Raw genomic sequence first — 13634 nt, 5'->3', positions numbered from 1 at the left:
GAAGAAACAAAAAATGCTAGGCAAATAGATGGGTAGGTAGATAGGGGTTACAGAAGCATGATTCCTTTATCACTGGCTCAAGCAAAGGAAAAACATGGTGCCAGTGCAAGTCTCCTATTCAGCAGTTTTGTAATTGTACAATGAAGCATGTCTAACTCCCTAATACCCCCCATTATACTCATTACTAACATCCCAATACTACTCATGTTCATGAAAGAGATCAGGGTCTTATGTTGGTTCTTGTTTCTTTAAGAGCCACATTTCTTATGTAAAATTCTTTTCATTTTGATCTACTTCCTAAACTAAGTCGATTTCATATAAAACTTAGTGTTTTACCCCCTCACCCCCTTCCTCCACTCATATTAACTCCTAACTTCTTATTATCTAAATCCCCTATACTCCCCTTTTCCCCTACTATTATAAACACTACGGTGTATAAACCCCAAGCAATGTATAAATATTCCCTCCCCCCTGGAAATTATAGCTATATGCCCAACAACAGGGATTAAATTGACCTTTGGTCAGTTTGATAACCTAAGCCATACCCCTTCTTTCCCTTCACAAACCTTTGAAGTCCTTTACCCACTTCATTTGCAAAAAACCTTGTAAAAAACCCACTATTACCCCTAACCCGCGCTATTCGCCAAATACACCAAAAAACCCACTTTTCTTCTTTATCCAAAGTTTGGCGTGATACGCATTTTCCACAGAAAATACTTTGGAAAACCCAAATTTTTGTTATATACCAAAGTTCCGCCCAGGCGCACATATCGAAAAATATATTAAAAAATTTCTCCGCCTGCTGCCGTATTGTCCTGGCGCCTTAGCGATCCGTCGACCGTCGGATCTAGGTTTTTCCATCCGACGGCCCATATTCATATCGGGTCGGCTCCGATGACCGCACTTTACCGCCCGAGAAACTGTCAGAGGGTGACGTCAGGCCTCTGCCACACGTCACCCCCATATTTTCTCGGGCCGCCCTCTGACAAAACCACAACCGTATCCAAAGCAGTCCGAGCAAACCGTTTACCGTTTGTGGTTTACCACCTGCCCACATCACCGCTACGTCACGCCCACGTCAGTTCAACTCGGTGCCCTGTCAGCACCCCCGCCCGCCAGCGCTCCGACATGTCTGCCACCTATGCAATCCCCGTGGACCACTCATAGGCCGCCATGTCACCCGATGACGTCATGCTGACGTCACCCGACTCTGACCCACCTGATGATGTCCTGCTGACGTCATCCAAAAAAAGTGCCAATAACCCAAAAAGTCCATATTTTAGCCAAAATTCGTGTTTTTTGTCACTTTTGTTAAAAAGACTGTTGCTCACCCCTACATGCAAATTACGACCATCCGTCGCCAACCTGTAGAAATCGACCCGAAGACCGTTGGCGCCCTCAACCCACCTACATTTATAACCATTGCCGGCAATTCACCAGGTATTTATCCAAATCATTCCCTCCGCGCTTGGTTGTGTCCATAATTGTCCGAAAGCTAAGTTAAAAGAGTGAGGAAGCTTGTATTTACCAGCAAATCCCCGGTGGCCAGCCTTCATTTTCAATTGTTGAGTCGAAATTCACCTGCAGAGCCTCGTATTAGCTAAGTTTTCATAAAACCCACAGTCAGTCCGCGCATTCGTGGACTTAAAACCTGAGATGCACAAATTCACCAGGAAAACAGTGGTACTAGTCCCTGCATATGCTCAATTAACTCTCTTTGGAGCACTTTAAACTATTCACACCACAGTTTACCCCATTTTCCCTTGTAATTTGCCTCACTATTGCAAAAGTACCCCTCTGTGTTGTTCTGCCCACTGAAACCAGTTCTAGTACAAGTCATAGTACTACTTAACCATGGAAACACCAGTAGCCCTAAATATTCAACCTCTGAATGCCCCACACAGAGAGCTAGAGTGGAAGGCCCTGGGTGATAGAGATTACCAGATGATAGACCATTTGCCATGAGTTCCAAATTTAACATTCACCTGCAAAATGAGTTAAAGGCCCAATTTCTCAGTGGAGCTGATATTTTAGGAATTTGGGACTCCAATTTTCCCATTTACAATCTCCCTCAAGTCAATGTCCTCCCAGACTTGATAAATCAATGCCGCTTCAGCTATGATCCATGTCAAAGAGCTGTCCTTAACCCCTCAGGCTCAGTATTGTTCCATATCACCCCTGAGGCCATAAATGAGATGTTGCACTTTCACACTGCCAAGCCACTGACTCCTCTCTCCATCAATGACTTGCTTAAGAAAGGGGGCAAGCTGTCCAGGGCTCAGATCATCAAAATTAATCAGCTGTTCGTTCAACCAAGCTCTGAAGTTGTGAGAACCCCTCCTATAGGATATCAATACCTCAATGAGCTGGGCAAGATGCTTGTGGATTTGATCAGTTACATCCTGGGTTATGGGTCATATGAGGATGTTGATGAAACCATTATGGCCATGCTGTCCATATTCTCCCCTGGGATGCCTCCTGATGTGCACTATGACTTTGCTACATACATTGCCAACAAGATTCATGAACAATTGATGAATCTAGAAAGGGAAAAGGTGTTTAAATACACTAGGTACATCTATCACTTGTTCTTATTTTATCAACCAGATGCTTTCCCTGTTCCTCTCAAGAAGCTAAATGCCCAGGGAAACCCAAGGTCTGTGGTGTTTTGGTCTTCAGTCTTTCATCATATAACTTTCTCACCATACACCTACTGTGAATTCATAGACCTTTTTATCCATCCAGCTATGACCTTGTTATTGGGTGTCCCTCCTCCAAGATTAACAGATGAGATGCAAAGGATACTTCACCTCTCAAAGGCCTACAACATTGGTGATTGGTACTTTTACCAACACCATACAGTAATCAGAATATATGGCTGTGAGTTGAACCCTTATAGGCTGCCAAGATATGTCCCTATGTGTTGTGGGGGAAAGTATCCAACTCAGAATGACCCTAACCCACTCTAAGGGTGACAGTTCCTTAGCAACAGCTGAAAGCAAAGCTATCTAAAGTTTCTTCTTTATGACATGCAAGAGATAAAAGGAAGAGATCCACTTACCGATGTCTTGCGCAAATGGTCGATCCAATCTCCTTTGATCGCCGCTTGCTCCCAGCTCCAAGTCCTTTCACGGGCCCAGCTACACGAGATCCTGCAAATAAGACAAGAAAAGGAAACTACAAGAGGCATGCATTCATAATCGATTCAAGGATTAGCATAAATCAAAGACGCAAGTAAGACAATACACCATTGAAACACATGCGAATAGAAGAACCTCAAATGCTTTATTAATATATGGAAGTAAGGTTCAGGCGGTGATACAACCATGAGAGGTCCAATCCAGCATCACCTTCCCGACGGAGAGAAATCTCTTCTTCACCTCCCTCAAGCAATCACCCAATGCTCACAACTGTAAACCAACAGCAATTCTTTGCACTAAATTCCCGGCCTCTAGATCCCATGGGATGAGATCCTTATATAGAGTTTTGGAGTGAAGATAAGTCAGCTTGATGTGTGACTTGTTGTCCTCTTCAACTCCAGTTGTTCTTCAGTTCTTCACTCGGAGTTTCTGTCTTCCACTTGGAGTTTTTAGAAGCTCTTAACTCATCATTAGGCGAATCTTATCATCAAGTGTCTTTTTAGAAGCTTCTTGGGCACTGGCACTTTGAGAAAAAGATTCCTCCACATGTCCAAGTACGCCCAACGCAGGTAGCCTTTGTTCCACTTGCTATGCAATGCAGGTAGCCTTTGTTGTACCTGCTATGCAGCGCAGATGCCTAGTGGAGCAGCTGCAATGATCCAAAACTGACCTGTTTTTGAGTGTTTTTCAGTGGAGAACTGATTTGCAGTGCTGTGGTTTGCTGACCTTGTTCCTCTAAGGGTAAGAACAACTTGTTTAGGGACTTTGGATCCCTTAGATTATTGACATTTCATGCTCTATGCTGTAAGGCACAAAAATGTCTATAACAGTTGCCCCCTAAAGTATGAGGTCGTTTATCGGGTGAAATGCTTTATTAGGAGGATCCGAAGTTCATTCAATCGCGGGAGGTGACCTGTAACAAAATACAATACAATACATTATCTTTTCATACTTTCTTTTCATGATCTAGCTGATGCGGGCATTTCCCATGCTCAGCTTTATAAATACATTTGTTGTACATAAATAGACGATCGTCTGATAGTAGACTGATAATTCTCTGCTTTTAATTATCATCCTTTTAGTAGGATGATCATCTGCTGCACATGTCTATGTTTTTATCTCCTGAATATATATCGCAGCCCGGATGGATGAAACTAGATCCGGGGTCTTCAAACTTCCGATCTTCACACTAAGTACAAGTCGATCCATGTGAGAATTTCTTGGAGTCGAACATGGAAAGACATCGCTTGATTACCAGTCAATAATGTAAACTGTTAACAAGCGCGAGAGGAATCACCGATAATGATGATGACCCTCAAGGTACTGCAGCACAATTCACGTGGCGTGAATATAGGATCTGACGTCGAACACCACGCAAAGTCTCCCGGTCGAAGGTCATTAATGTATACCTATCGCCGGAAGTGAGAAACTTGCCATTGAGGCATGCAAGCTTCAAAGTACTGAGGGGGTGTTCCTAGATCAACTTCTTGGATAATGAGCTGATGTCGACAAGAAGTGATCCGTCAAAGGAGGGCCTTAATGAATCCCACATCAGTGACACGGAACGAAGCTAGTGATGATGGTGAAAACGATCTGTGAAATATGATTCAGGGTGGCGGTCATGGAAGGATGAAAGATGATGTATGGTAGTGGATGGGACCCGGTTGACACTTTCTGAATGACATCTCTTGAACATATCTCGACACTGATGTGATGGATCGGTAGCATTACCCCATTTGGATGGTATGGCGAGACCATGGTGAAGGGACCGGTGAATGATAATAACCCAACCCGATATTTACGGAGGCAAAAGTGTCATGTTCAAGAGCGACTTGCTACCATTAAGCTTTGAGGTTCTTCCCAATTTTTCCCCAGTCATTTCTGACCAGTACCTCTTTATTTTTGTCAAGCTTGAGGAGGATAACATATGCTTGTTCTATAACCTGCCCTTCGGGCAAGCCCATCGCTATGTTTTAACGAGCCTAACGATGGGGAAACTCGTTCTCGTCTAAAGACAAGTTTGTCGCTATCTAATATTTTTAACGAGCCCAGCGACAAAGACAACTCGGTCCTTTTCATTTTTAGAGAGTCTGAAAAGGGTACATAAAGTGGACTCCAGGGGTCCTTTTTCGTCATCTAATCCCTTAAGTCCGAAAAAGTATAAAACAATACAGAAGGGATGAATGTTCGATATCTTTATCGAGCCGAACTAGACAAGCGCTCGATCTTTTTGTGTAATAATCCCTCAGGTCCAAAAAGATTAAAATCTAGAGGAAGGATAGCTCTTCCCGTTCTTTTAACGAGCTGGAAGGCCAAAACTCGGCAAACTTTTCATATTTTACGAGTCATTTGAAAAGAGCTCAAAGAAGACTCGTGTTCTGAGGAACGAGTGATAAACAGGGATAGCAACAGATTCCAGGTACAGGTTGGAATTTTCCAATCACGGCAGTGTTACAAGGATGGCTAAGTGGGATCACTCTTCGCAGCTGTTCCTCAAAACAGGTAAACAATCAAGTGGATGTGAATGATCGGCCAACTGCAGAGTGGAGGTGATGGTGCACAAACACGACCAAGGCTTTTATGGCTGATGATTTTAAGGTCTCAAATGGTTATTTACCGGTTCATTTTTCTTAATGAGCTTGAACTCTGGGGGAAGCTTGCTCACATGCTTAATATTTATTTTTTAACAAGCATGAATTTCCGCATTAAAACTGCTCGGATCTTGCGTTTATTTTTTAACGAGCATGAACTTTGCCAAAACTGCTTGTTTTTACCAGTCATATAGTAGGAAGGTCTCGTGTGAGATAGCTATTTTTTTTTTTTTTTTTTTATTGAGCTTTATCTCACGAAGCTATGCTCCATATCCTCTCTTTGTGCAAGCTGGGTCCTGACTTATTTACGGGTTAGCGGGGTTAGTCCTACCTAAAACTAAAAGCCGCCCGTGCTTGCATTCCAAGAGGTTTGCATGCCCCCAGGTGTAAGTCTAATTTCAAGGTTGCCCCTACTTTTCCGTCAAAACATTTGTTTTTAACGGGTGAGGCTTACCTCTTTCAGGTTATCCAAAGATTGTTCCGTTAACTTTCTAACAGGACTTTCCTTGGCGGTGTCTACCGAAGTAGACAAAGGTGAGTGACCATTTGTATCAAACACATAACTTTGACAAAAGAATCTTTTTCCAGAACAACCCCACTTCCATCAACACCTTCTTCTTCACGGGGCCTTGGCACTTTGCTGGCTCTTCCTTTCGAAGAAGAAGAAGAAGGAGGGGACGGGGTACGGACTAGTCATATTCTCCCGCGGAAATTCTACTTTACACCCAAGGTTTTTTCTGCCTCCAGAGCAGACCAGGATGCATGCCCCCTGGGCTCCTGCGTTCCTTTCCCGAATCACTCGCATTCATCAGGAAGAAGAACCGGGGGAAGAGACCTTTCTTGATCGAAAAGACCATTGAGGATAGGTATGTGACTATTCGCGATGCGTGATCCCGGAAATGAAAGTTGGTCTACGAGCTTGACCATTCTTCCTTCGTATGGAAAACACATTATTCGAAAGAGTGAGGAGACTATTGCTTCCATGCAATATATGTAGTCTCGTCCAAGGAGTAGGTTATAATCCAAGGGTCCTTGGACAACCATCAAATTCATCTTGACAGCCTTCCCTTTCAAGGTAATAGGCACCTTAGGTAGAATCCCTAATGGTCGACTGGTTCCCCTGTCAAAACCCGAGAGACACCTTGTCTCGGGCAAAAGCGTCGGGCAACCCAGTGCTTTCCAAGCAATAGAGGATAGGATACTCACAGATGCCCCTTCATCAATGATAGTTCCAGCCATCACCATTTTGTATATTTGGACTATAATTCTAAATGGTATACTGGCTGGTAACCGGGGTCTGCCTAGTTGGTTCCAATCAAAGGACGCAACTAGGTTGCTTGGTGGTGGGACCGAATATACGGCCGAATATGATCCTGACGATGCTCCTTCCTGCGATAAAGGAGTGGGCGCTTTGCCCAGATGCTCATCAGAATCGGAGTTGACGAGAAGAATATGGACGGTGTCATCCTTATTCTCTTCGGCGGGGGTGTCAACTGAAGATGAATCCTCAGTGACTGTGGTGTTTGAAGATGAAACTTCTGAAGGGAGAACCGGGTCAACTGCCGTTTCGACCTTTGGACTTTCGTCCGGTCCGGATTCAGTAGGTTCACTTTCAGTGACTGACACTTCAGCTGGCCCTCTGAGCAAGACAGCTGTATTTTCGACCAACGAAGGACCTGGCGCGAGTTTTCGATATCCAGGAGGAAGTAGCACCGGTGCCACCGGTTGATCTTCCAAAACTCTCTTTGCCTCGTCTAAAAAGGGACAACGGCGAAGGGTGTGATCGCCTTCACACAGTTCGCAGGGGAATCTCATCCCTCTTCGTCGTCTGCGACCTTCACTTTCGTTGGTCGACGGTAAGCATTCAACCTGGTCGTCAGAGGTTGACGCTTCCGAATCGTGCAAACGAGGGGACCAGTCCCTTAGTATCCGGGGAATACTGGGACAATCACGGTGGAGGTGGTCTCCTCTACATATGACACATGGCGATTTGGGCCCGGTCCGTGCTGTGTGTGGGTTTTCGTTAGATGCCTTTTGCTTGCCCCCAGGCGCCTTTGGCTCCTTCTGCTTCTTTTCTTTCTTCTTCTTTTCCTTCTTCTTTTCCATGGGAGCTCCGCTTTTGGCGGCTTGACCTTTCGAAGAAGAAGGATCGGAGGAAGGCTCATAAGAAGTGGAAGGCTGGAGAGTAGCTCTAGACTGGTCTAACTGTTGACTCGACTGTTCAGGAACCGTGGTGGTCTGAACTACAGCGGTTGAGAATAGCCAAATTGGCAGGCCAATTGTCAGTCCTGGAAGCGACAATGTGGCCATGTGGGGCGCACCAACTTCTCCCCAAGAGGGGAAAGGGCTAGGGGTCCCATGCTGTGGAATCCCTTGGTTGGTGTGTTCCATGTTCTCAACCTTAAGATCAACGTAGGAATAAGGGGTGATTATGTTCCGTTTAGAATGAATTTTATATGACGACGCTTTTTAAGACACAACTTGCTTTTTCACTTTTTAAGAGTCAAGAAAAAGCTAAAGATGACTCTAGTCTCCTTCGATGTATTAACGAGCCCGAAGTGACAAATGCTCGGATGGACTTTTTTAGTTATAGAGTTTGAAAAAGGCCAAAAGAAACTACTCTGGAGTTCTAGGCAAGGGTGTGCCAAACCTTTCGCGAAACCACAGAATACGTTTTACGGTACGAGTGGTCGATCTTCGTGAATGCTGTGTTCACTGCATCGCGATCAGTAGGGCGGCCGACACGGCTTCCTATGGATAAAGCTTTGTTCCTATAGGGGTCCCCCAATATACGCGACGGTACGCGGGGGCACAAGTCCGTATTAGTGCTATCGTCCCTCAGGAGGAATCACCCACCTTCGTAGAGATCGACAGTCACTATGTTTAACGACGCCGGTTCACGTCTCTACCTAGACCTCTACTGTGTTTCGTTATGTTTCAAAGCGTTGTTAGATAAATTCAGTTCTTTTTAGGTTGATCTTGCTTAGCAGTTTGCCTTTATGGATCACCACGTGATGTATGATACAACTCCTAAATGCAGTCTAAGAATGATAAGCAAGCTTTTTCAATTCTTTCAACTTATGAAAACCTTAACTACTGAAGGAAAAGAAAGACATCATCTTTTCAAACAGATCATAGAGCACACACTGATGCACTTTTCCTAAATCGACATGCAAACTGTCAACATGCACATGCACAATGCAAGTATTTCTTTTCTTCTTCCTTAATGTTGATGTATTACAAAAAGAAAGCTGTTGTATAATTTCGAATTCAATTTCAAGTGAAAGAAAACAAGTTTTGTCCAATAATCAAAAGAACACCTTAAGATTCACTCGTTTCAACACAAGAAATACTGAAATTCGAACCATATAACGAAAGTAAATGCTCAAGCAGCTATGAACAGCAATAAACTAGCTCTTAGAATCACAACGACACTTTCTCACAGGTCTAGATTCAAGAGGTCATAGCAAGACTAGTTCACTTTCGCTATGGGAAACTGTGAATGACAGCAAGAAATACAATAAGAACAATCACGGTTTCTTCATACAACTGAGGCGGAATGAAGGCAAAGAGAAGTGGTTTCAGCTGGGTATACAGGTTGACAACTGGCTGCAAAAACAATACTGAAAACTGGGCAACAGACAGTGGGGAATCCCAGTTGCACAAGGCAAAACTGGATCAGCGCAGGTGCTGCACTTTCAATCTGAGATGCAGCGCAGGTAGCCCCTTCGGGACCTGCGTTGCAGTGCAGGTAGCCTTTGTGGCAGCTGCACTGATGAGACAAGTCACGTCTCTCTCAGATTCCGGGTCACAGTTTGCTAAAAAATGAGTGGTTTTTGGCCAAATCAGAGGCTGTCAGTCAAGTATACACTAGAGGATGATTAAAGGAAGATGAACACTATCACAAAGAGCTAAAAAGAGTCCTTGTGGATCTGCTCTTCAAATCATAAACAGGCTCAGCACTGGGCTAGAGTAGCTGCCCTCTACTTTGCATTCGAAGGACTCGCATGCAGTTCGGTTCGGTACTCTTTCGTTTAAGAAATGAATAGCAAGAAACACAAGCTACCAACAAGACACGATCCCCAGTGGAGTCGCCAGTCTGTTGTGGGGGAAAGTATCCAACTCGGAATGACCCTAACCCACTCTAAGGGTGACAGTTCCTTAGCAACAGCTGAAAGCAAAGCTATCTAAAGTTTCTTCTTTATGACATGCAAGAGATAAAAGGAAGAGATCCACTTACCGATGTCTTGCGCAAATGGTCGATCCAATCTCCTTTGATCGCCGCTTGCTCCCAGCTCCAAGTCCTTTCACGGGCCCAGCTACACGAGATCCTGCAAATAAGACAAGAAAAGGAAACTACAAGAGGCATGCATTCATAATCGATTCAAGGATTAGCATAAATCAAAGACGCAAGTAAGACAATACACCATTGAAACACATGCGAATAGAAGAACCTCAAATGCTTTATTAATATATGGAAGTAAGGTTCAGGCGGTGATACAACCATGAGAGGTCCAATCCAGCATCACCTTCCCGACGGAGAGAAATCTCTTCTTCACCTCCCTCAAGCAATCACCCAATGCTCACAACTGTAAACCAACAGCAATTCTTTGCACTAAATTCCCGGCCTCTAGATCCCATGGGATGAGATCCTTATATAGAGTTTTGGAGTGAAGATAAGTCAGCTTGATGTGTGACTTGTTGTCCTCTTCAACTCCAGTTGTTCTTCAGTTCTTCACTCGGAGTTTCTGTCTTCCACTTGGAGTTTTTAGAAGCTCTTAACTCATCATTAGGCGAATCTTATCATCAAGTGTCTTTTTAGAAGCTTCCTGGGCACTGGCACTTTGAGAAAAAGATTCCTCCACATGTCCAAGTACGCCCAACGCAGGTAGCCTTTGTTCTACTTGCTATGCAACGCAGGTAGCCTTTGTTGTACCTGCTATGAAGCGCAGATGCCTAGTGGAGCAGCTGCAATGATCCAAAACTGACCTATTTTTGAGTGTTTTTCAGTGGAGAACTGATTTGCAGTGCTGTGGTTTGCTGACCTTGTTCCTCTAAGGGTAAGAACAACTTGTTTAGGGACTTTGGATCCCTTAGATTATTGACATTTCATGCTCTATGCTGTAAGGCACAAAAATGTCTATAACACTATGAGACTTTTTGCCTTAGAGTATTTTAGGCAGTTTGGAAATGCAGATTTTTTCCATTTCCACAGTAAAAACAAGAAGGTGCAACTAAAAGTAAGGAACCAGCTAGGCCCATTTCTATACAACAAAAGGGAGGAAGGATGGAAGGAAGCAGATTTGATCCTAGAGACCCTCAAATTGCAAACCAGTTTCCAATGGGTACCTTATGACCCTAATCATTTCATTTCCCTCAGGAGGGTAAAATACAAATTGGGTGGCTATGCCCACGTGAGACTGCCTCATATTGAGAAACATGCCAATTCATTAAGCTGGAAAGAGGGCACTCTAGAAGAGCCAATGACTAGAGAGCAAATGCTACAAAGAGAGGCAAAGAATATTGAGAAAGAGGCTGACTTGGAAACTTGTGGGCAGGTTTCCTCTTCCTATCAAAGGCAACTTGGAGCAGCTGCCTCATCCTCTACAGCCCAGCAGCAAGCAGCCGGAATTGTTCAACAGGAATCCAGCAAAGATAAAGGGAAGCAGATGGACCAGGAACAGCCACCTCCTATAGCAGAACAACAAGAAGAAGGGCAAAAAGAGGGGCAGCCAATACAGCAAGAACAAACAGCTGAAGCCCCAATATCCACTGAGCAACAGGCTCAAGAGAATGTGCCTCGTAGGCAAGAAAAGACAGTGGAGGCCTCAGTGCTACAAACTCCACAGAAAGAAGAAAAGGGAACGAAGAGGGATAGAGAGCAGGAGACTCCCCTCACCACATCCACAAACCGAGGGGAGAAAAGGCAGAGAATGAATCCCTTTTCTGAAGAAGAGATGCCCATCGGGCAATCATTGGGCATGGGCCCACCGAGCATGGAGGCATCTGCCAGTTCCTTTCAGCAGGAACAAGAAAGAACCCTTGGAGGAGAAGTCAGCTCCTCAAGTCAGCAAAGGAGAGGGGAGATAGGCATCAAGCAACAATTCATTGACATAAAAAAGAGAAATGAGCCACTCAAGATCCAGATCTACAACCAGTTGCTTAAGATGGCCCCTACCAATCAGCAAAGGCTTATGTCAGCCTACGACATAAATGAGGGAAAAATGACCATGAGTCATTTCATGCCAACCATGCTGCAGCCACAGTCAGCTGCAGACTATATAAGGACCAACCTTGAGGTCCTTGCCAAGGACATCCACCCTATGGACCAAATAGAACTTCACAAGAAAACAGGTGAGATGGTCTATTCAACACTGGCAGATAAAACCTTATTGGCAAATAGGTTGGAAAACTTCCTGAAGAATACAGCTGCCCAACTTGAGTTGGAGAAGGCATCCTCTCAAGCCAAAGACAATAGGATCAGGTCTTTGGAGGATATAATCATAGAGCTTGGGCATGACCCAAAGGATCCAAAAGCTATACAAATGCTGCTGAAAATAAGAGATGCAGACCTCGCAGCTCTCAGAAAGATGATTAAAATCCCAGCAACCTTTCACCCTCAAACAGAAGAGGTTTCCCAGCAAAGGCAAGACCAGGATGTAGCAACATTGCTGGTAGGACTGCACAAGCAGCTAGTACAAACACAAGAGAAGCTGGAAGAGACAAAGGCTGCACTGCAGGCAGCCATACAGTAGAAAGAAGGAGCTCAAACTTCTCAGCCCCCTCCAGAGATCATAAACCTTGAGGAGCTCCCACATACTACTGCTCCTCCCACAGGGCAGACAGCTCAAACAGCGCCATCAACATCATCACCAGCACCAACCTCAGAGCAGGCTCCGAGCCGTGATATGCAGAAGTTGATGAGTGAAATCAAGATCCTAGAAGCCCAGATGACAGAGCTAAATGAAGCCAAGGAGAATTTAGCTAAGCTGAATGAGAAATATGACAAGTCTAAACAAAATGTGGCTGAAAAAGGAAGGGAAATAAAAGCCCTTAAGGAGAAGATAAAGGAGCTGGAGAAAGAGCTCACCCTTGACAAGGTTGTAACTGAAATCAAGAAAGTTTTATGGGCCAATATTGGCCAATCAATAACAGATCAGTGGCAGTATATAGAGACAATTCATGAGCAAATGGAGCTCATAGCCAAGGCACACATGGAAGTCCAAAGGGCAAGGGCATCTCTAGGAAATATGCCTGAGATAGCCAATAGAATGATCAACGTGCTCAATAACCGCACAGGTCCTCAGCTGGCAGCAATTGGGATCCCCAATAGAACTGAAACCATCCTGCTGATAAAGAGGGTCCTTACATTGAGAAGCCTGGTACAAACACTAGATAGAAGAAGCCAGGACATGCAAACAGAAGTAAACTGATTCATGGATAAGTTTGCAGCATTACAGAGCAGAGGCCTTCCTGGCTTGCTGAACAGCGCAGGGAGGCTACTGTCACATGAAAATTATGCCAAAAGGGTGAATACATTTGCCACTAACGAGATCACTGCAGGAGCAAGTGCTTCAGAAGAAACAGGACCAGCATCTGGGCAAAGTCTCTATGACAGAGTAGAGAACTTATTTTTTATTATGAATGAGATCAAACACTTGTTTGAAGTACCTCCAAACTTCTACAAGTATACAGAGGCAGATGAAACCTTAGATGCAATTTTGAGGCATCAACTGCCTACACAGGAATGGTGGACCAAAATGATACAGTTGTTACTGTAAACAAAATGCTTTCATCAGGTTTTGCATCAAAAAACATAAGTCATCAGGATCAGAAAGTGTGATGCATACACTATGACTAGAGAAGAGTGGACTGAGCCAACTCAGCAGAAAGATTCGGCCAC

Source organism: Pinus tabuliformis, chromosome 2_1, assembly GCF_031772625.1.
Source record: "Pinus tabuliformis cultivar Carrire ecotype Pingquan chromosome 2_1, CPIR1, whole genome shotgun sequence".
Lineage (NCBI taxonomy): Eukaryota > Viridiplantae > Streptophyta > Pinopsida > Pinales > Pinaceae > Pinus > Pinus tabuliformis.
Note: the sequence above shows the minus strand (reverse complement) of the source record.